Consider the following 23366-nt stretch of genomic DNA (forward strand, 5'->3'; position numbering starts at 1 on the left):
ATGGAACACATTTTGATAAGCGGTAGTTGACACTACTACCCTGAAGATTTCTTTCTACTTTCAAATACTACATATTACCACTTCTCCAGACATAGCTTTTGTTTTACAATGGTTAGAATTATGTTTAACTAATTTTACATTTGTCCGTTCTTTCACTCGGTTATAATGTAGTTGAGCATGATAACACAGTAATCAGAGAACAATTGTATCTATATTGCAGTAAAAAGCTATCTTCTGTTTACTTTGTAAATCAATTATACATTCCTCTTTCATTCTATATGGACTGAATTCTCGTCTGCTCCGAACAATAATGTTTCATTGTGCACACTCCATATATCTATAGCTGAGAGGTCACAGCCTACATCGACTGCTATATTTTTCACCGGTTAATTTTTACTGTTACTTATGGCTAGTTTGTTTTTCTTGACCAGGTCCGTATGGTTGGGTTATTTACATTGTTTATCATATTGTTTATCAAATTATGATAATTTTTTAGGATGCTTATGAGGTGTTATTACTTTGTTTTGTACATAACCCTGCCATCAGGATCAGGTCAAGTAAAACATCATTTTCCAGTTAAGGAACACTGGTAAGAAAAAAGAAAATTTCTGATAGGGACTTATTCAGCTTATTTTTCTGTACAACTGTGGCTGTTTACTGGGGTTTATTTAATTTTTTCTCCTGTTCTATTGAGTTATGTCTCTCGTCTTTTACTGACGTGACTTTTCAGTGGTGTATGATAGAATGGATATCGGACCTGAAGAAAATGCTAACTTTTATAAGTTTTATTCAATTTAAAATTTGTATAATGTAGATAGATAACGGTCCAAGAGCTCCTGTCATATTTGGCACTATTGTCAGTAGAGAACACACTAGCCAGATCTTTAGACTACAGCTGACTTATAAATCATTTTATTGAAGAGAAGGCAAGGAAAAATTATGGTAGTGGTTAAAATATTTTCGTGTCGAGATGTAATAATTATAAAAAAATTACTTTTTATACTGTACCATGTTATTACACAATTTTTTTTGTGGAAACTTATATATACTGTATCTGTATTATTGAGTTACCCTTACAGCATGATTTGAGATGCGTTATTCTTTATGTATATCTCAACTGAGTTCTTCTGGTGTATTTGCTTTGCAAGTTATATAATACTATTATTATTTTTTTATGTTTAATAACTGATGATGAACTGTGTTTTTGGTATTCCACTTATTCTTGCAACAAATTCATACAAACTAATTGAGTTTGCTATATTCATAATATTTAATTCAAGCCTGTAGTTGGACACTTTTGAATTGTGTGAGGCCTGGGATGGAGGTGATGGTGTAAGGCTCCCAGGGGTAGGGGAAGAGTGCGGGAGGGGCCCAGTTTTTATGCAAGTACCGGTGCCTGAAAGGGTGATGCTTAGGCCCTGTATCGTAAAACTAGAGTATATGAAATACACCAGTACTTATTTTAGTTATGGGCACGTGAAACCCTCAGCACAAGACGTTACAATTGTTCCAGTTGATTTTATACATAATCAGTATTGTGTGTCTTTGTATGTGTAAATATTTTCTAGATCTCTTCATCTTGTTGTCTAAACACTTCCAACTTCATTTCATTGTCTTATGCGAGAACTAGAAGAAACTGGTCTAGTGCCTAAATTTCACTATTCGTTCATTGATTTTGTTTTGGAGCTGGGATACCTCGACTCGCAACCAAGGAACCTTGCCAGGAAATTAACATTTTAGGTTTGTTTTCGTGAAAATTCTATTCACTGTATAGTCGAATATAGAATTATGTACCCGTCTCATGAAAGAAATCTCGTTGTTCAGTAACTTATGCCGAAAATCCATATATATATGAAATAACCTGCAGGTATTGCACTTGGGTACAAAGTACAGATCGAGGTCAGCTTTGCTGCGTTGCTTAGATGTTCTCTCTAGGTTGCTAAAATATATAGTGCTTGCCCGTCCATAGTGTCTATTGAGAACTGTGGCAATGCTTAGATTTTTTTGGGATTTAAATCTAAGGATGAATAGAAACATCAGCACTTGTACATACAAATTATTGTTTTTCATGAACGATTGAGCTTTTCAAACAAATAAGAAATTTTCAACCTATAAATAAAGAGAAACAATAAAACTGTGTTGCAGCTTACAAGTTTCAGATAGACTTTACTTTCTGTCTAGGAACCAACACTTGTTTTCTATTGAGCCAGCCTTTTGCTCGCTTCAACCTAATATATACGATTGGTGAGACTTAAAATTCCCGCTGCCTATTGATCGGGCGATCGAAGCGCCACCAAATGGGAATCATAAGAAATGTTGGAGGGGTAGCGCTGGCTTGCGTTGAACGTTGAATTGTAACTTGAAGCATCGACAGGATAAAATAAGCGTTTCCGAAATTGACGATAATCGAAATGATAGGGTAATGTCTAGAGGTTTAGAACGTGATGAATAACGGTTATTCTGTAAAATGAGTGGATTGAATGCGATCAATCGGGGCCATGGGCTTCTCCACCTTTTATATGAGTGTCTTCGGACGTTTCTTTGATTTTTTGAAGACGTTCTAGTTTTCTTTGTAGATAATTCAGAATTTGAAATTGAAAATTATGAACCGGGAAACATATGCTATCAATGTGTAGGATCAGTATTTTTTAACTATTCATTAATACCATTATATGTTTTGGGTTCATGGATTGTATTCAGTGCGTGGCATGTTGTGTTCAAGTGATGAGTGAAAGCGCATACTTACCTGGCACAGGGGACACCGTGATCACGAAGGCGGTTCCCCCAAGGTGAGGCTCACCATTGCACTCCGGTGGTGCTGACCCTTGCGATTGACCCAAATGTGGTCAACTCGGGTGCGCAATTTTTGGTAGCGAGGGACTGCGTTCGCGCTATCCCTCTAAGAATCCTCATTTCGTAAGCTAATGTAAGCAGGCTAAGGAACACATTTTGATAAGTGGTAGTTGACACTACTACCCTCAAGAGGAGTTCTTTCGACTTTTAACTGCTACATATTACCATGTCTCCAGAATTAGCTTTTGTTTTACAATGGATAGAATTATGTATAACCAATACTGTAGTTGAGCATGATAACACACTGATCACAGAACAATTTCTGGTGTTAGAATTTTTTATTGTATATATATTGCAGTAAAAAGATATGTTCTATTTACTGTGAAAATCAGTTATACATTCCTCTTTCAATCTATATGGGCTGAATTCTCGTCTGCCTCGAAAAATAATGTTTCATTATACACACTCCATATATCTATAGCTGAGAGGTCTTAGTCTACATCGACTGCTATATTTTCACCAGTTAATTTTACAGTCACTTATGGCTAAGTTTTTTTATCTGACCAGGTCCCATGGCTGGGTTATTTACATGGTTTATCAAATTATGATAATTTTTTAGGATGATTATGAAGTGTTATTACTTTGTTTTGTACATAACCCGCCGTCAGGATCAGGGCAAGTAAAACATCATTTTCCAATTAAGGAACGCCGGTAAGAAAAAAAATTCCGGAGAGGGACTTATTCAGCTTATTTTTCTCCAAAACTTTGGCTGTTTACAAGGGTTTATCTAATTTTTTCCTCATGTTTTGTGAGTTATGTCTCTCATGTTTTGATAACGTGACTTTTCAGTGATTTTTGATAGAATGGATATCGGATCTGAAGAAAATGCAAAAGTTAACAAGTTTTAAGTAATTTAAAATTTGTATATTGTTGGTAGATAACGGTGCAGTCCCTAGAGAAAACGATCACTTACAAGTCGAAAAGAAAATGGAGGTTTAATTACACACACACACACACTATATATATATATATATATATATATATATATATTTATATGTTTCCTGGTGCAGGTGGATCTTATGACTCCACAATTATTACTTTACTCGAAAATGGCCTTGTAAGATACCCAGGACATATAAAACACAAACAAAAAAAGAAGTACACGGAGCAGAGGGCTCTTCACTAGGGAAGTGCGTGAAACACGTGGATATAAAAATAGTTTATTTGATAGCACAAAGGTCAAAGGGAAAAATTAACTGAAAACACGGTAAATTACTGCCGTAGAAGTCCTCCCAAAGGGGGGAGCTTGGGAATGCCAGGAACACGGACCAGGATAAATCTGCTACAGGCGTCTTTCTGAAACGATATTTTAACGTTACACATCTAATGCTGGAATTTGGGGATTGAATTACTCAGGGGGTGCACTGAAGGCGCCAAGGACTCCCGAGGCGTTATTTGTGACTCAGAGGAAAGAAGCTGTGAACACGTGGGCTGGCTTGAACCAAGAAATATCAGGGAACACAAAGTTATAGGCCCAGAGATTAATAAATGCAAAGGGCTAAGTAATCGTGACTAGCAACTCGTTTTGGGTACATTACCACATTTTTTAGGGCTGACGACGTCTTCTGCCGAGAACCACGTGTGGGAGCGTGGACAAATGGTAGCCTCCTCTCCAGGTATTTCTTCAAGTTGAGATTGGGGCGAAAAGGGCGCCCTTGGGATGATGAAAAGGCCGCTGTCTAATGTCAGCTCGCGTTTGAGACTTGCAATCCCCTTGCAGTCTTCTAAGGCCACGTGGAATGGAAACACAGGGCACCAAGGGCGGCGATGGGCTCCACGTGGCGGCGGGCGGAAAACGGAGGGCAGGGGCAAGACCCGACACTTAACTTGTTCTCGGCTTTGCGACCGTGTGTGAGAAAGAGCTGTCCTGGCCCTGACCTTTTATTGCTTCTGGACAGGGGGTAGGGGGCGATGTCCTGACCCAGGTCGACACGCGACTATATCATAGAAAACGATTTTTTTTCCCTGTACCAAAGAAAACAGTGCAAAGCCAGATTACTGTCCCCAAACTATTATATTCTCTGAGCCCCTATACCCCTGACCTTCAAAGGTTCAAACCAACCCAAAGCAGGAAAGGAGAACAGTTTCCTAGCGTATTTTGGCGCTACTCTTTACAATATATATATATTATTCATATATATATATATGTGTGTGTGTGTGTGTGTCTGTAGATATTTGATCGTATGTCAGTTATATACTCATGCTTTATTTATATATTGTTCTAGAGGTCATTGAGGTCTTATGAAACTATCATTTACATATTTTGAATTGCGAAGTTGCCCTTGTTCGTAACCATAAAGGTGTATCGTAAAACTAGAGTATATGAACCACATGAGTACTTAGTTTAATTATGGGTACTTGAAAACCTCAGTACAGAAAACTTTGCAATTGTTCCAGTTGATTTGATACGTAATCAGTATTCTGTATCTTTGTATTTGCAAATATTTTTTAGATATCTTCGTCTTGTTTACTAAACACTTCGAACTTCATTTCATTGTCTTATGCGAGAACTAGCGGAAAGTGGTCTAGTGCCTAAATTTCACTGAACGTTCATTGATTTTTTTGGAGCTGGGACACCTCGACTCACAACCAGGAACCTTGCCAGAAATGAACGTTTTTAGGTTTGCTTTCATGAAGATTATTTCCAACGTATATTCGAATAGAGAATTATTTAAACGTCCCATGAAAGAAATCTCTTTGTTCAGTAACTTATGCTGAAGATCTTCAAATAGGTTCGTATTACGTTAGTTGAGTTTAAATTTTCAACAATTTGGAATAACATGCAGGTATAGGAGTTGTGTACAAAGTACAGATCGAGGTCAACTTTTCTGTGTTGCTTCGATGTTCTCTCTAGTTTGCTAAAATATATAGTGCTTGCCCGTCCTCAGTGTTACTGTGTCTATTGAGAACTGTGGCAATGCATAGATTTTTTGGTGATTGAAATCTAAGGATGAATAGAAACATTGGCGCCTGTACATACAAATTATTGTTTTTCATGAACGTTTCAGGTTTTCAAACTTAAAAGTAATTTTCAACCTGTAACTAAGAGAAACAGTGAAATTGTCTTACAGCGTACATGTTTGAAATACACTTTACCTTCTGTGTAGGAACCAACAGTTATTTTAAATTAAGCCAGTCTTTTGCTCGCTTCAACCTATTATACTGTATATGATTGGCGATATTTGAAATTCCCGCTGCCTATTGATCGGGCGATCGAAGCACCACCAAATGGGAATCGTAAGAAATGTTGGAGGGGTAGTGCTGGCTTGCGTTGAACATTGAATTGTAACTTGAAAAATTGACAGGATTCCGAAAATGACGATAATCAAAATGATAAGGGTGATGTCCAGAGGTTTAGAAAGTGCTGAATAATGTTAATTCTGAAAAATGAGTGGATTGAATGCGTTGAATCTGGGCTATGATCTTGTCTCATCCTTTTTATATGAGTATCTTTGGACGTTTATTTTTTTTAAGTCGTTCTGCTCTCCTTTACGGACAATTCAGACTTTTGAAATTGACTATTATAAACAGTGAAACATATGCTGTCAACTGTAGGATCATTATTTCGTAATTATTCATTAATACTGTAATATGTTTTGGGTTCATGGATTGTATTCAGTGCGTGGCATGTTGTGTTCAAGTGGTGAGTGGAAGCGCATACTTACCTGGCACAGGGGACACCGTGATCACGAAGGCGGTTCCCCCAAGGTGAGGCTCACCATTGCACTCCGGTGGTGCTGACCCTTGCGATTGACCCAAATGTGGTCAACTCGGGTGCGCAATTTTTGTTAGCGAGGGACTGCGTTCGCGCTTTCCCTCTAAGAATCCTTATTTCGTAGACACTTATTAGCCGGCCATGGAACACATTTTGAAAAGTGGTAGTTGACACTACCACCCTCAAGAGGAGTTCTTTCGACTTTTAACTGCTACATATTACCATGTCTCCAGAATTAGCTTTTGTTTTACAATGGATAGAATTATGTATAACCAATACTGTAGTTGAGCATGATAACACACTGATCACAGAACAATTTCTGGTGTTAGAATTTTTTATTGTATATATATTGCAGTAAAAAGATATGTTCTATTTACTTTGAAAATCAGTTATACATTCCTCTTTCAATCTTTATGGGCTGAATTCTCGTCTGCCTCGAAAAATAATGTTTCATTATACACACTCCATATATCTATAGCTGAGAGGTCTTAGTCTACATCGACTGCTATATTTTTCACGGTTAATTTTTACAGTCACTTATGGCTAGTTTTTTTTTATCTGACCAGGGTCTTACGGCCGGGTTATTTACATGGTTTATCAAATTATGATAATTTTTTAGGATGCTTATGAAGTGTTATTACCTTGTTTTGTACATAACCCGCCGTCAGGATCAGGGCAAGTGAACCATCATTTTCCAATTAAGGAACGCCGGTAAGAAAAAAAAATCCGGAGAGGGAGTTATTCAGCTTATTTTTCTCCAAAACTTTGGCTGTTTACAAGGGTTTATCTAATTTTTTCCTCATGTTTTGTGAGTTATGTCTCTCATGTTTTGATAACGTGACTTTTCAGTGATTTATGATAGAATGGATATCGGATCTGAAGAAAATGCAAAAGTTAACAAGTTTTAAGTAATTTGAAATTTGTATAATGTTGGTAGATAACGGTGCAGTCCCTAGAGAAAACGATCACTTACAAGTCGCAAAAAAGAAAACGGAGGTTTAATCACAAGGGATGTGTTAAGTATTATACACGCACGCACACACTGTATATATATATATATATATATATATATATATATATATATATATATATATATATATATATATATATATATATATGTGTGTGTGTGTGTGTGTGTGTTTGTGTGTGTTTGTGTGTGTGTCTGTAGATATTTGATCGTATGTCAGTTATATACTCATGCTTTATTTATATATTGTTCTAGAGGTCATTGAGGTCTTATGAAACTATCATTTACATATTTTGAATTGCGAAGTTGCCCTTGTTCGTAACCATAAAGCTATATCGTAAAACTAGAGTATATGAACCACATGAGTACTTAGTTTAATTATGGGTACTTGAAAACCTCAGTACAGAAAACGTGACAATTGTTCCAGTTGATTTTATACGTAATCAGTATTCTGTATCTTTGTATTTGCAAATATTTTTTAGATATCTTCGTCTTGTTTACTAAACACTTCGAACTTCATTTCATTGTCTTATGCGAGAACTAGCGGAAAGTGGTCTAGTGCCTAAATTTCACTGAACGTCCATTGATTTTGTTTTGGAGCTGGGACACCTCGACTCACAACCAAAGAACCTTGCCAGGAAATGAACGTTTTAGGTTTGCTTTCGCGAAGATTATTTCCAACGTATATTCGAATAGAGAATTATTTAAACGTCTCATGAAAGAAATCTCTTTGTTCAGTAACTTATGCTGAAGATCTTCAAATAGGTTCGTATTACGTTAGTTGAGTTTAAATTTTCAACAATTTGGAATAACATGCAGGTATAGGAGTTGTGTACAAAGTACAGATCGAGGTCAACTTTTTCTGTGTTGCTTCGATGTTCTCTCTAGTTTGCTAAAATATATAGTGCTTGCCGTCCTCAGTGTTACTGTGTCTATTGAGAACTGTGGCAATGCATAGATTTTTTGGTGATTGAAATCTAAGGATGAATAGAAACATCGGCGCCTGTACATAGAAATTATTGTTTTTCATGAAAGTTTCAGGTTTTCAACCTTAAAACCAATTTTCAACCTGTAACTAAGAGAAACAGTGAAATTGTCTTACAGCGTACATGTTTGATATATACTTTACCTTCTGTGTAGGAACCAACACAGATGTTTTAAATAAAGCCAGCCTTTTGCTCGCTTCAACCTAATATACTGTACATGATTGGCGATATTTGAAATTCCCGCTGCCTATTGATCGGGCGATCGAAGCACCACCAAATGGGAATCGTAAGAAATGTTGGAGCGGTAGTGCTGGCTTGCGTTGAACATTGAATTGTAACTTGAAAAATTGACAGGATTCCGAAATTGACGATAATCAAAATGATAAGGGTGATGTCCAGAGGTTTAGAAAGTGCTGAATAATGTTTATTCTGAAAAATGAGTGGATTGAATGCGATGAATTTTGGCTATGATCTTGTCTCATCCTTTTTATATGAGTATCTTTGGACGTTTCTTTGATTTTATTTAAGTTGTTCTGCTCTCCTTTATGGACAATTCAGACTTTTGAAATTGAAAATTATGAACTGTGAAACATATGCTGTCAACTGTAGGATCAGTATTTCGTAATTATTCATTAATACTGTAATATGTTTTGGGTTCATGGATTGTATTCAGTGCGTGGCATGTTGTGTTCAAGTGATGAGTGGAAGCGCATACTTACCTGGCACAGGGGACACCGTGATCACGAAGGCGGTTCCCCCAAGGTGAGGCTCACCATTGCACTCCGGTGGTGCTGACCCTTGCGATTGACCCAAATGTGGTCAACTCGGGTGCGCAATTTTTGGTAGCGAGGGACTGCGTTCGCGCTATCCCTCTAAGAATCCTAATTTCGTAAGCTATTGTAAGCAGGCAAAGGAACACTTTTTTTAAATTGATAATTGATACACTATTACCCTGAAGGGGAATTCTTTAGATTTTTAACTATTATACAGTATATTAACATCTCCAGAAAGCTAATTTATAGTCAGTTTCTAAAGATTTAGAAATAGCCTTTGAACACACTAACCACAGAAACAATTTACATAATAGCTGACGTTAGCAATTGTTATTGTATTTGTATTGCAGTAAAAAGATATGCTCTGTATTCTTTGAAGATTGTTATACATTCCTTTTTAAGATTGTCTATAGTGTGAGAGGTTACAACCTCATCAACTGCTATATTTTTGAGCGGTTCATTTTTACTGTCACTTATGGCTAATTCTTTTACTTGTCCAGATCCTGACTAGGGTTATTTACATGGTTTATCAGATTATGATCATTTTTAGGATGCTTGTGAAGTCTTTAATCTTATTATTCTGTTTCGTACATAACCCCACCGTGAGGATCTGGTCAAGTAAAACATCATTTTCCAATTAAGGAACACTAGTGAAAAAAAAAAAAGAATAAAGAATCGGGAGAGGGACTTATTCAGCTTATTTTTCTCCACGACTTTGGCTGTTTACAAGGGTTTATTTGATTTTTGCTCTCTTGTTCTAGTCAATGATGTCTCATCTTTTGATGACGTGACTTTTCAGTGGTTTATGATAGAATGTATATCGGATCTGAAGAGAATGCTAATGTTAAAAAGTTTTAATTCATTTAAAATTTGTTCATGGAGGTAGATATCGGCGGTCCTGGTCATTTCGGCCGTAAGTCAATTTAGGCCGTAACATCCAAAACAATGTAAGACGTTAAGTTTATGATTTTTACCGTTATGTTTATGGTATTTACCATTATTATTTCATGTTTTACGTACATCCGCAAGGGGCTGGTACTAAACACGGCGCCCATTTACGTGCTTACGGCCGAAACGACTTGGCCGAAACGACCCGAATACGATAACGGTGCAGTCACTAAAGAAAACGATTACTTACAAGTCGAAAAAGAAAATGATGGTTTAATCACAAAGGACACATAGTTATGTTCATCTTAACACAACATATATACATATTGTGTGTGTAAACATTTGATCGTATGTCAGTTATATACGCATGCATTATTTATATATTGTTCTAGAGATCATTGATGTCTTATCAAATTATCATTTACATATTTTGAATTGCGTAGTGAAGCTTTGTTCGTGATCATATAGGCCTAAAGCGATATCGTAAAACTAGAGTATATGAACCACACCAGTTCTTAGTTTAATTATGGATTGAAAACCTCAGTATCTTTGTATTTGCAAATATTTTTTAGATCTCTTCGTCTTGTTGTCTAACCACTTCCAACTTCATTTCATTGTCTCATGCGAGAACTAACAGAAAGTGTTCTAGTGCCTAAATTTCACTGAACGTTCATTGATTTTGTTTTGGAGCTGGGATACCTCTTCTCGCAACCAAGGAACCTTGCCAGGTAATGAACGTTTTCGGTTTGTTTTCGTGAAGATTATTTCCAACGTATATTCGAATAGAGAATTATTTAAACGTCTTATGAAAGAGATCTCTTTGTTCAGTAACTCATGTTGAAGATCCTTATAGAGGTTCGTATTATGTTAGTTGAGTTTAAATTTCCAATCTTTTGGAATAACATGCAGGTATTGGAGTTGGGTACAAAGTACAGATCGAGGTCAGCTTTTCTGTGTTGCTTCGATAACGACGTTCTCTCCATATTGCTAAAATATATAGAGCTTGCCCGTCCTTAGTGTTACTGTGTCTATTGAGAACTGTGGCAATGCATAGATTTTTTGGTGATTGGGATCTAAGGATGAATAGAAACATCGGCGCCTGTACATACAAATTATTGTTTTTCATGAACGTTTCAGGTTTTGAAACTTAAAAGTAATTTTCAACCTGTAACTAAGAGAAACAATGTGTAGGAACCAACACAGTTGTTTTAAATTAAGCCAGCCTTTTGCTCACTTCAAGTTAATATCCTGTATATGATTGGCGATATTTGAAATTCCCGCTGCCTATTGATCGTGCGATCGAAGCACCACCAAATGGGAATGGTAAGAAATGTTGGAGCGATCTTGCGTTCAACGTTGAATTGTAACTTGAAAAATTGACAGGATTCCGAAATTGACGATAATCAAAAACATAAGGGTTATGTCCAGAGGTTTAGAATGTGCTGAATAATGTTTATTCTGTAAAATGAGTGGATTGATTGCGATGAATCTGGGCTATGGTCTTGTCTCAACCTTTTTATATGAGTATCTTTGGACGTTTTGATTTTTTTTTAAGTCGTTTTGCTCTCCTTTATGGACAATTGAGACTTTTGAAATTGAAAATTATAAACTGTGAAACATATGCTGTCAACTGTAGGATCAGTATTTCGTAACTATTTATTAATACTGTAATATGTTTTGGGTTCATGGATTGTATTCAGTGCGTGGCATGTTGTGTTCAAGTGATGAGTGGAAGCGCATACTTACCTGGCACAGGGGACACCGTGATCACGAAGGCGGTTCCCCCAAGGTGAGGCTCACCATTGCACTCCGGTGGTGCTGACCCTTGCGATTGACCCAAATGTGGTCAACTCGGGTGCGCAATTTTTGTTAGCGAGGGACTGCGTTCGCGCTATCCCTCTAAGAATCCTCATTTCGTAAGCTATTGTAAGCAGGCTAAGGAACACATTTTGATAAGTGATAATTGACACACTATTACCCTAAAGGGGAATTCTTTAGGTTTTTAACTACTATATAGTATATTAACACATCTCCAGAAAGCTAATTTATGGTCAGTTGTTTCTAAAGATTTAGAAATAGCCTTTGAACACACTAATCACAGAAACAATTTACATAATTGCTGATGTTAGCAGTTGTTATTGTATTTGTATTGCAGTAAAAAGATATGTTCTGTATTCTTTGAAGATTGTTATACATTCCTTTTTAAGTCTATATGGGCTGGATTCTCGTCTATAGCGTGAGAGGTTACAACCTCATCAACTGCTATATTTTTGAGTGGTTCATTTTTACTCTCACTTATGGCTAATTCTTTTACTTGACCAGATCCTGACTAGGGCTATTTACATGGTTTATCAGATTATGATCATTTTTTAGGATGCCTGTGAAGTCTTTAATCTTATTATTCTGTTAAGTGTATAACCCCACCGTCAGGATCTGGTCAAGTAAAACATTATTTTCCAATTAAGGAACACTGGTGAAAAATAAAAATAATAAAAAATCGGGAGAGGGACTTGTTCAGGTTATTTTTCTCCATGACTGTGGCTGTTTACAAGGGTTTATTTTATTTTTTCTCTTGTTCTAGTCAATGATGTCTCTCATCTTTTGATGACGTGGCTTTTCAGTGGTTTATGATAGAATGGATATCGGATCTGAAGAGAATGCTAATGTTAAAAAGTTTTAATTCATTTAAAATTTGTACATGGAGGTAGATAACGGCGGTCCTGGTCATTTCGGCCGTAAGTCAATTTAGGCCGTAACATCCAAAACAATGTAAGACGTTAAGTTTATGATTTTTACCGTTATGTTTATTTACCATTATTATTTCATGTTTTACGTACATCCGCAAGGGGCTGGTACTAAACACGGCGCCCATTTACGTGCTTACGGCCGAAACGACTTGGCCGAAACGACCCGAATACGATAACGGTGCAGTCACTAAAGAAAACGATTACTTACAAGTCGAAAAGAAAATGATGGTTTAATCACAAGGGACACTTAGTTATGTTCATAACTTAACACGCACATATACATATTGTGTGTGTAAACATTTGATCGTATGTCAGTTATATACGCATGCATTATTTATATATTGTTCTAGAGATCATTGATGTCTTATCAAATTATCATTTACATATTTTGAATTACGTAGTGGAGCTTTGTTCGTGATCATAAAGCTATATCGTAAAACTAGAGTATATGAACCACACCAGTTCTTAGTTTAATTATGGGTACTTGAAAACCTCAGTATCTTTGTATTTGCAAATATTTTTTAGATCTCTTCGTCTTGTTGTCTAACCACTTCCAACTTCATTTCATTGTCTCATGCGAGAACTAACAGAAAGTGTTCTAGTGCCTAAATTTCACTGAACGTTAATTGATTTTGTTTTGGAGTTGGGATACCTCGACTCGCAACCAAGGAACCTTGCCAGGTGATGAACGTTTTAGGTTTGCGTGAAGATTATTTCCAACGTATATTCGAATAGAGAATTATTTAAACGTCTTATGAAAGAGATCTCTTTGTTCAGTAACTCATGTTGAAGATCCTTATAGAGATTCGTATTATGTTAGTTGAGTTTAAATTTCCAATGTTTTGAAATAACATGCAGGTATTGGAGTTGGGTACAAAGTACAGATCGAGGTCAGCTTTTCTGTGTTGCTTCGATGAAGACGTTCTCTCCATATTGCTAAAATATATAGAGCTTGCCCGTCCTTAGTGTTACTGTGTCTATTGAGAACTGTGGCAATGCATAGATTTTTTGGTGAATGAAATCTAAGGATGAATAGAAACATCAGCGCTTGTACATACAAATTATTACTTTTCATGAACGTTTCAGCTTTTGGAACATATAAGTAATTTTCAACCTGTAATTAAGAGAAACAGTGAAATTGTTTTGCAGCGTGCATGTTTCAAATACTCTTTACCTTCTGTGTAGGAACCAACACTGTTGCTTTAAATTAAGCCAGCCTTTTTGCTCGCTACAACGTAATATACTGTATATGATTGGCGATATTTGAAATTCCTGCTGCCTATTGATCGGGCGATCGAAGCACCACCAAATGGGAATCGTAAGAAATGTTGGAGGGATTGTGGGTAGTGCTGGCTTGCGTTGAACATTGAATTGTAACAAAAAATTGAGAGGATAAAATAAGCAATTCCGAAATTGACGATAATCAAAATGATGAGGGTAATGTCCAGAGGTTTAGAACGTGCTGAATAACGTTTATATAACGTGTAAAATGAGTGGATTGAATGCGATCGATCTGGGCTATGGTCTTGTCTCAACCTTTTTACATGAGTGTCTTCGGACAATTCTTTGATTTATTTGAAGTCGTTGTACTCTCCTTTGTGGACAACTGAGACTTTTGAAATTGAAAATTATGAACTGTAAAACATATGCTATCAGTCCATAGGATCAGTATTTCGTAAGTATTCATTAATACCATTATATGTTTTGTGTTCATGGATTGTATTCAGTTCGTGGCATGTTGTGTTCAAGTGGTGAGTGGAAGCGCATACTTACCTGGCACAGGGGACACCGTGATCACGAAGGCGGTTCCCCCAAGGTGAGGCTCACCATTGCACTCCGGTGGTGCTGACCCTTGCGATTGACCCAAATGTGGTCAACTCGGGTGCGCAATTTTTGTTAGCGAGGGACTGCGTTCGCGCTTTCCCTCTAAAAACCCTCATTTCATAAACTGTTGTAAACAGGCTAAGGAACACATTTTGATAAGTGATAATTGACACACTATTACCCGGAAGGGGAATTCTTTAGATTTTTAACTACTATATGTTAACATCTCCAGAAAGCTAATTAATGGTCAGTTGTTTCTAAAGGTTTAGAAACAGCTTTTGAACATGCTAATCACAGAAACAATTTACATAATTGCTGATGTTAGCATTTTTATTGTATTTGTATTGCGGTAAAAAGATATGTTTTGTATTCCCTGAAAATTGTTACACATTCCTTTTTAAGTCTATATGGGCTGGATTCTCGTCTATAGCGTTAGGGTTACGAACTCATCGACTGCTATATATTTGAGCGGTTCATTTTTACTGTCACTTATGGCTAATTCTTTTACTTGACCAGATCCTGACTGTAGGGTTATTTACATGGTTTATCAGATTATGATAATTTTTTTTAGGATGCTTGTGAATTCTTTCATCTTAATATTCTCTTTCAAACATAACCACACCTTCAGGATCTGGTCAAGTAAAACATCATTTTCCAATTAAGGAACACTGGTGATAAAAAAAATTATGGAGAGGGACTTATTCAGCTTATTTTTCTCCATGACTGTGGCTGTTTACAAGAGTTTATTTTATTTTTTGTCATGTTCTAGTCAGTGATGTCCCAGCTTTTGATGACGTGGCTTTTCAGTGGGTTATGATAGAATGGATACCGGATCTGAAGAAAATGCTAACGTTAACAAGTTGTAATTCATTTAAAATTTGTACAGTATAATGTAGGTAAATAACGGTGCAGGCATTAAAGAAAACGATCACTTACAAGTCGAAAAGAAAATGAGGGTTTAATCACAAGGGATACTTAGTTATGTTCTTAACTACACACACACACACACACACACCCACACACACACACACACACACACACACACACACACACACACACACACACACACAAATATGTGTGTGTGTGTGTGTGTGTGTGTGTCTGCCTGTAAATATATGATTGTATATAGTCATATACTCATGAGAACTAGCAGATAGTGGTTTAGTGCCTAAATTTCACTGAACGTTCATTGATTTTGTTTTGGAGCTGGGATACCTCAACTCGCAACCAAGGAACCTTGCCAGCAAATGAACGTTTTAGGTTTGTTTTCGTGAAGATTATTTTCATTTTATATTCGAATAGAGAATTATTTAAACGTCTCATGAAAGAAATCTGTTTGTGCAGTAAATTATATTGAAGATCCTTACAGAGATTCGTATTATTTTGAATTCAAATTTCCAACGTTTTGGAATAACATGCAGGTATTGGAGTTGGGTACAAAGTACAGATTGAGGCCAGCTTCTCCGTGTTGCTTTGATGACGATGTTCTCTCCAGTTTGCTAAAATATATAGGGCTTGCCCGTCCTCAGTGTTACTGTGTCTATTGAGAACTGTGGCAATGCATAGATTTTTCGGTGATTAGCATCTAAGGATGAATAGAAACATCGGCGCTTGTACATGCAAATTATTACTTTTCATGAACGTTGCAGCTTTTGGAACATATAAGTAGTTTTCAACTTGTAACTAAGAGAAACAATGAAATTGTCTTGCAGCGCACGTTTCAAATACACTTTACCTTCTGGGTAGGAAGCAACACTGTTTTAAATTAAGCCAGCCTTTTGCTCGCTTCAACCTAATATTCTGTATATGATTGTCGATATTTGAAGTTCCCGCTGCCTATTGATCGGGCGATCGAAGCACCACCAAATGGGAATCGTAAGAAATGTTGGGAGGGGCGGTTAGTGCTGGCTTGCGTTGAACGATGAATTGCAACTTGAAAAATTGAGAGGATAAAATAAGCAATTCCGAAATTGACGAGAATCAAAATGATAAGGGTAATGTCCAGAGGTTTAGAACGTGCTGAATAACGTTTATTCTGTAAAATGAGTGGATTGAATGCGATCGATCTGGGCTATGGTCTTGTCTCAACCTTTTTATATGAGTGTCTTCGGACATTTCTTTGATTTTTTTAAGTCGTTGTACTCTTCTCTATGGACAGTTCAGACTTTCGAAATTGAAAATTTTGAACTGTGAAATATATGCTATTAGTCCGTAGGATCAGTAATTCTTAATTATTCATTAATACTATTATATGTTTTGTGTTCATGGATTGTATTCAGTGCATGGCATGTTGTGTTCAAGTGATGAGTGGAAGCGCATACTTACCTGGCACAGGGACACCGTGATCACGAAGGCGGTTCCCCAAGGTGGAGCTCACCATTGCACTCCGGTGGTGCTGGCCCTGCGATTGACCCAAATGTGGTCAACTCCCGGGTGCGCAATTTTGTTAGCGAGGGACTGCGTTCGCGCTTTCCCTCTTAATAATCCTCAGTTCGTAAACTGTTGTAAGCAGGCTAAGGAACACATTTTGATAAGTGATAATTGACACACTATTATCCTAAAGGGGAATTCTTTAGATTTTTAACTACTATATAGTAACACATCTCCAGAAAGTTATTGTATGGTCAGTTGTTTCTAAAGGTTTAAAAATAGCTTTTGAACAAACTAATCACAGTTAGCATTTGTTATTGTGTTTGTATTGCAGTAAAAAGATATGCTCTGTATTCTTTGAAATTTGTTATACATTCCTTTTTGAGTCTATATGGGCTGGATTCTCATCTACAGCGTGAGGATTACGTCCTCATCGACTGCTATATATTTGTGCGGTTAATTTTTACTGTCACTTATGGCTAATTCTTTTACTTGACCAGATCCTGACTGCAGTGTTATTTACATGGTTTATCGGATTATGATAATTTTTTAGTGTTTCGTACGTAACCCCACCGTCAGGATCTGGTCAAGTAAAACATCATTTTCCAATTAAGGAACATTGGTGAAAAAGAAAAAAATCCTGAGAGGGACTTATTCAGCTTATTTTTCTCCATGACTGTGGCTGTTTACAAGGGCTTATTTTTTCTCCTGTTTTATTAAGTTGTCTCTCATCTTTTGATGACGTGATTTTACAGTGGTGTATGATGGAATGGATATCGGATCTGAAGAAAATGCTAACGTTAACAAGTTTGAATTAATTTAAAGTTTGTATAATATTGATAGATAACGGTGCAGTCACTAAAGAAAACGGTCACTTACAAGTCTAAAAGAGAATGAAGGTTTAATCAGAAGGGATACTTAGTTATGTTCATAACTATACACATGCCTATATATATATATATATATATATATATATATATATATATATATATATATATATATATATATATATATACATGTATATATACATATATATATTGTGTGTTTATGTAAATATTTGATCGTATATCAGTTATATACTCATGCTTTATTTATATATTGTTCTAGAGATCATTGAGGTCTTATCAAATTATCACTTACATATTTTGAATTACGTAGTGGCTCTCTGTTCGTGACCATAAAGCTATATCGTAAAACTAGAGTATATGAACCACACCGGTACTTAGTTTAATTATGGACCCTTGAAAACCTCAGTACAGAAAACCTTGCAATTGTTCCAGTTGATTTTATACGTAATCAGTATTTTGTATCTTTGTATTTGCAAATATTTTCTAGGTCTCTTCGTCTTGTGGTCTAAACACTTCCAACTTCATTTCATTGTCTTGTGCAAGAACTAGCAGAAAGTGGTCTAGTGCCTAAATTTCACTGTTCGTTCATTGATTTTGTTTTTTAGTTGGGATACCTCGACTCGCAACCAAGGAACCTTGCCAGCAAATGAACGTTTTAGGTTTGTTTCCGTGAAGATTCTTTTCACTGTATATTCGAATAGAGAATTATGTAAAGGTCTCATGAAAGAAATCTCCTTGTTCAGTAACTTATGCTGAAAATTCTTACAGAGGTTCGTATTATGTTAGTTGAGTTTAAATTTCGAACATTTTGGAATAGCATGCAGGTATTGGAGTTGGGTACAATGTACAGATCGAGGTCACCTTTTCTGTGTTGCTTCGATGTTCTCTCTAGTTTGCTAAAATATGTAGTGCTTGCCCGTCCATAGTGTTACTGTGTCTTTTGAGAACTATGGCAATGCATAGATTTTTTGGTGATTGGAATCTAAGGATGAATAGAAAAATTAGCGCTTGTGTGTACAAATTATTACTTTTCATGATCGTTTCAGCCTTTTAAACATATAAATAATTTTCAACCAGTAACTAAGTAAAACAATGAAATTGTCTTGCAGCGTACATGTTTCAAATACACTTTACCTTCTGTGTAGGAACCAACACTGTTGCTTTAAATTAAGCCAGCCTTTTGCTCACTTCAACCTAATGTATATCATTGGCGAGATTTGAAATTCCTGCTACCTGTTCTCCGGGCGATCGAAGCACCACCAAATGGGAATCGTAAGAAATGTTGGAGCAGTAGTGCTGGCTTGCGTTCAACGTTGAATTGTAACCCGAAAAATTGACGGCATAAAATAAGCGATTCCGAAATTAACGATAATCAAAATGATAAGGGTGATGCACGGAGGTTTAGAACGTGCTGAATAACGTTTATTCTGTAAAATGAGTGGATTGAACGCAATCGATCTGGGCTATGGTCTTGCTTCATCTTTTTTATACGATCGAGTGTCGTTAGGCATTTCTTTGATTTTTTGAAGTAGTTGTACTCTTCTTTATGGACAATGCCGACTGTTGAAATTGAAAATTATGAACTGTAAAAGATATATTATCAATCTGTAGGATCAGTATTTCATAATTATTCATTAATACTATTATATGTTTTGGGATCATGGATTGTATTCAGTGCGTGGCATGTTGTGTTCAAGTGATGGGTAGAAGCGCATACTTACCTGGCACAGGGGACACCGTGATCACGAAGGCGGTTCCCCCAAGGTGAGGCTCACCATTGCACTCCGGTGGTGCTGACCCTTGCGATTGACCCAAATGTGGTCAACTCGGGTGCGCAATTTTTGTTAGCGAGGGACTGCGTTCGCGCTTTCCCTCTTAATAATCCTCAGTTCGTAAACTGTTGTACAGGCGAAGGAACACATGTTGATAATTGACACTTTAGACGTTTAATTGTATTAGCACGTCTCCAGAAAGCTCATTTATCGTCAGTTGTTTCTAAAGGTTTGGATAGAATTACGTATAACTAATTTTATGTTTGTCAGTTCTATCAGTCGATTATAATCTAAGCTGAACAAGATAACACACTAATCACAGAAACTATTTACATAATTGCTGGCGTTAGTATTTTTATTGTATTTGTATTGCAGTAAATAGATATGCTCTGTATTTTTTGACAATCGGTTATACATTCCTTTTTAAGCCTATATGGGCTGGATTCTTGTCTATAGCGTGAGGTTACCTCACCGAATGCTATATTTTTCACCGTTTCATTTTTACTGTCACTTATGGTTAATTCTTTTACTTGACCAGATCCTGACGGTAGGTTTATTTACATGGTTTATCAGAATATGATAAGTTCTTCAGAAGCTTGTGAAGTCTTTAATCTTATTATTCTGTTTTGTACATAACCCCACCGTCAGGGTCTGGTGAAGTAAACATCATTTTCCAATTAAGGAATACTGGGTAAAAAAAAAAAAAAAAAAAATTCTTGAGAGAGACTTATCCAGCTTATTTTTCTCCATGACTGTGGCTGTTTACAAGGGTTTATTTCATTTTTTCTCTTGTTCTAGTCAGTGAAGTCTCTCATCTTTTGATGACGTGGCTTTTCATTGGTGTTTGGTAGAATAGATATCGGATCTGAAGAAAATGCTATCGTTCATAAGTTTTAATTCATTTAAAATTTGTATAATGTAGTTATATAACGGTGCTGTCACCAAAGAAAACGATCACGTACAAGTCGAAAAGAAAATGAAGGTTTACTCATAAGGGACACTTAGTTATGTTCTACTTAACTATACATTATATACAGTTTTTATGTGAGTGTGTCTGTCTGTCTGTAAATATTTGATCGTATATCAGTTAGGCTACATACTCTTGCATTATTATTTATGTATTGTTCTAGAGATCATTGAGTTATTATCAAATTATTACTTACATGTTTTGAATTAGTTAGTGGCTATTTGTTCGTGGCCATAAAGCTATATCGTAAAACCAGAGTATATGAACCACACCAGTTCTTAGGTTAATATTATGTCCATTTGAAAACCCCAGTACAGAAAAGCTTCAATTGTTCCAGTTGATTTTATAAGTAATCAGTATTCTGTGTCTTTGTATGTGTAAAAGTTTTCTAGATCTCCTCGTCTTGTTGTCTGACCACCTTTAACTTCATTTCATTGTCTTATGCGAGAACTAGCAGAAAGTGGTCTAGTGCCTAAATTTCACTGTTCGTTCATTGAGTTTGTTTTGGAGCTGGAATACCGCAACTCGTAACCAAGGAACCTTGCCAGGAAATAAAGGCTTTAGGTTTGTTTTCGTGAAAATTCTTTTCACTGTATGTTCGAATAGAGAATTATTTAACGTCTCATGAAAGAAATCTCTTTTTTCAGTAACTTATGCTGAAAATTCGTATTATGTTAGTTGATTTTAAATTTCGATCATTTTGGAATAACATACAGGTATTGGAGTTGGGTACAAAGTACAGATCGAGGTCGGCTTTTCTGTATTGCCTCGATGTTCTCTCTAGTTTGCTAAAATATGTAGTGCTTGCCCGTCCATAGTGTTACTGTGTCTGTTGACAACTGTGGCAATACACAGATTCTTTGATAATTGGAATCTAAGGATGAATAGAAACATCAACGCTTGTGCATACAAATTATTACTTTTCATGAGCGTTTCAGCTCTTCAAACAAATAAGTAATTTTCAACCTATAAATAAAGAGAGATAGTGAAATTGTCTTGCAGCGTGTGTTTCAAATAGACTTTACTTCCTGTCTAGAAACCAACACTATTGTTTTGAATTAAGCCAGCCTTTTGCTCGCTACAACCTAATATAGTGTATATGGTTGGCGAGATTTGAAATTCCCGCTGCCTATTGATCGGGCGATCGAAGCGCCACCAAATGGGAATCGTAAGAAATGTTGGAGGGGTAGTGCTGGCTTGCGTTCAATGTTTAATTGTAACCAAAAATTGACAGGATAAAATGAGCGATTCCGAAATTGACGATAATCGAAATAATAAGGGTAATGTCCAGAGGTTTAGAACTTGATGAATAACGTTTATCCTGTAGTATTTGTGGATTGAATTGCGATCGAGCTCGGCTGTGGTCTTCTCTACCTTTTATATGAGTGTCTTCGGACGTTTCTTTAATTTTTTGAAGTCGTTGTACTTTCCTTTATGGACAATTCAGACTTTCGAAATTTAAAATTATGAACTGTGAAATATATGCTATTAGTCCGTAGGATCAGTATTTCGTAATTATTCATTATTACCATCGTATGTTTTGAGTTACTGGCTTGTATTCAGTGCGTGGCATGTTGTGTTCAAGTGGTGAGTGGAAGCGCATACTTACCTGGCACAGGGGACACCGTGATCACGAAGGCGGTTCCCCCAAGGTGAGGCTCACCATTGCACTCCGGTGGTGCTGACCCTTGCGATTGACCCAAATGTGGTCAACTCGGGTGCGCAATTTTTGTTAGCGAGGGACTGCGTTCGCGCTATCCCTCTAAGAATCCTCATTTCGTAAACTATTGTAAGCAGGCCATGGAAGTTGGAACACATTTTGGCAAGTGGTAGTGAGACACTTATTACCCTCAAAAGGATTTCTTTGGACTGTTAACTACTATATATGAACAAATATCCCGAAAACTAATGTATAGTCAGTTGTTTTTAAAGATTTAGAAATAGTTTTTGTTTTACAATGGATAGAATTAAGTATAACTAATTTTATGTTTGACAGTTCTTTCAGTCGATTAAAATCTAAGTTGAGCCTATAGCACACTAATCACAGAAACAATTTATGCAGTTGCTGGTGTTAGCATTTTTTTTATATATATTTGTATCGCTGTAAAAAGATCTGTTCACTATAATTTGAAAGACAATCATGCATTCCTCGTTAAAACTGAATGGGCTGAATTTTCGTCTCTAGAAAAATAATTTTTGAATACACATTGTCAGTGTTTTCTACCGCGAGAGGTCACAACTTTTATCGACTTTTATTTTCCATCGGTTCACTTTTACTGTCACTTATGGATGAATATTTTACTTGACCAGTTCTTGACGGTGTGGTTATTTGCATGGTGCATCAAAATTATGATAATTTTTTAGGATGCTTATGAAGTCATTTATTATGTTTTGTTTATTATCAATCCTCCTCCCCAGGGCTGGACCATAGATGTGTATTTTTATTCTCTGGTTTTTGTAAGGGTCCGTACGTTAGTATGTTTAAAGGCTTCATAATTGTTCGTTCATTCTTTTAACATTTTCTTGTAGTCATGGGATAATATATATCCTATCTATCATTATTTCGTACTTTGGTACACGATTGTGTAGTTGATAATATTTCACAGATTTTTTTCTAAATATATTTCATACACCTAGCCAAGTTTCTGTTACTGGC

At 36.3% G+C, this 23366-nt stretch overlaps 1 protein-coding gene and 8 non-coding genes across 11 annotated transcripts in view; all 9 read left to right on the forward strand.

Moving 5' to 3' along the window:
* Nucleotides 1–23366, forward strand: part of LOC136825720 (alpha-1,6-mannosyl-glycoprotein 4-beta-N-acetylglucosaminyltransferase-like) — a 445856-nt gene that overhangs the window by 47915 nt on the left and 374575 nt on the right. The gene's annotated exons all lie outside the window — the stretch shown is intronic.
* On the forward strand, nucleotides 2739–2901 carry LOC136825839 (U1 spliceosomal RNA). Its single transcript, XR_010849466.1, has one exon. It is a non-coding gene; the product is annotated as a U1 spliceosomal RNA (small nuclear RNA).
* Nucleotides 6511–6673, forward strand: LOC136825843 (U1 spliceosomal RNA). Its single transcript, XR_010849470.1, has one exon. It is a non-coding gene; the product is annotated as a U1 spliceosomal RNA (small nuclear RNA).
* LOC136825840 (U1 spliceosomal RNA) lies at nucleotides 9233–9395 on the forward strand. The gene has a single exon (XR_010849467.1). It is a non-coding gene; the product is annotated as a U1 spliceosomal RNA (small nuclear RNA).
* LOC136825847 (U1 spliceosomal RNA) lies at nucleotides 11921–12083 on the forward strand. Its single transcript, XR_010849474.1, has one exon. It is a non-coding gene; the product is annotated as a U1 spliceosomal RNA (small nuclear RNA).
* LOC136825844 (U1 spliceosomal RNA) lies at nucleotides 14695–14857 on the forward strand. Its single transcript, XR_010849471.1, has one exon. It is a non-coding gene; the product is annotated as a U1 spliceosomal RNA (small nuclear RNA).
* LOC136825851 (U1 spliceosomal RNA) lies at nucleotides 17071–17231 on the forward strand. Its single transcript, XR_010849478.1, has one exon. It is a non-coding gene; the product is annotated as a U1 spliceosomal RNA (small nuclear RNA).
* On the forward strand, nucleotides 19685–19847 carry LOC136825845 (U1 spliceosomal RNA). The gene has a single exon (XR_010849472.1). It is a non-coding gene; the product is annotated as a U1 spliceosomal RNA (small nuclear RNA).
* On the forward strand, nucleotides 22312–22474 carry LOC136825848 (U1 spliceosomal RNA). Its single transcript, XR_010849475.1, has one exon. It is a non-coding gene; the product is annotated as a U1 spliceosomal RNA (small nuclear RNA).

Source organism: Macrobrachium rosenbergii, chromosome 39 (assembly GCF_040412425.1).
Source record: "Macrobrachium rosenbergii isolate ZJJX-2024 chromosome 39, ASM4041242v1, whole genome shotgun sequence".
NCBI classification, from domain to species: domain Eukaryota; kingdom Metazoa; phylum Arthropoda; class Malacostraca; order Decapoda; family Palaemonidae; genus Macrobrachium; species Macrobrachium rosenbergii.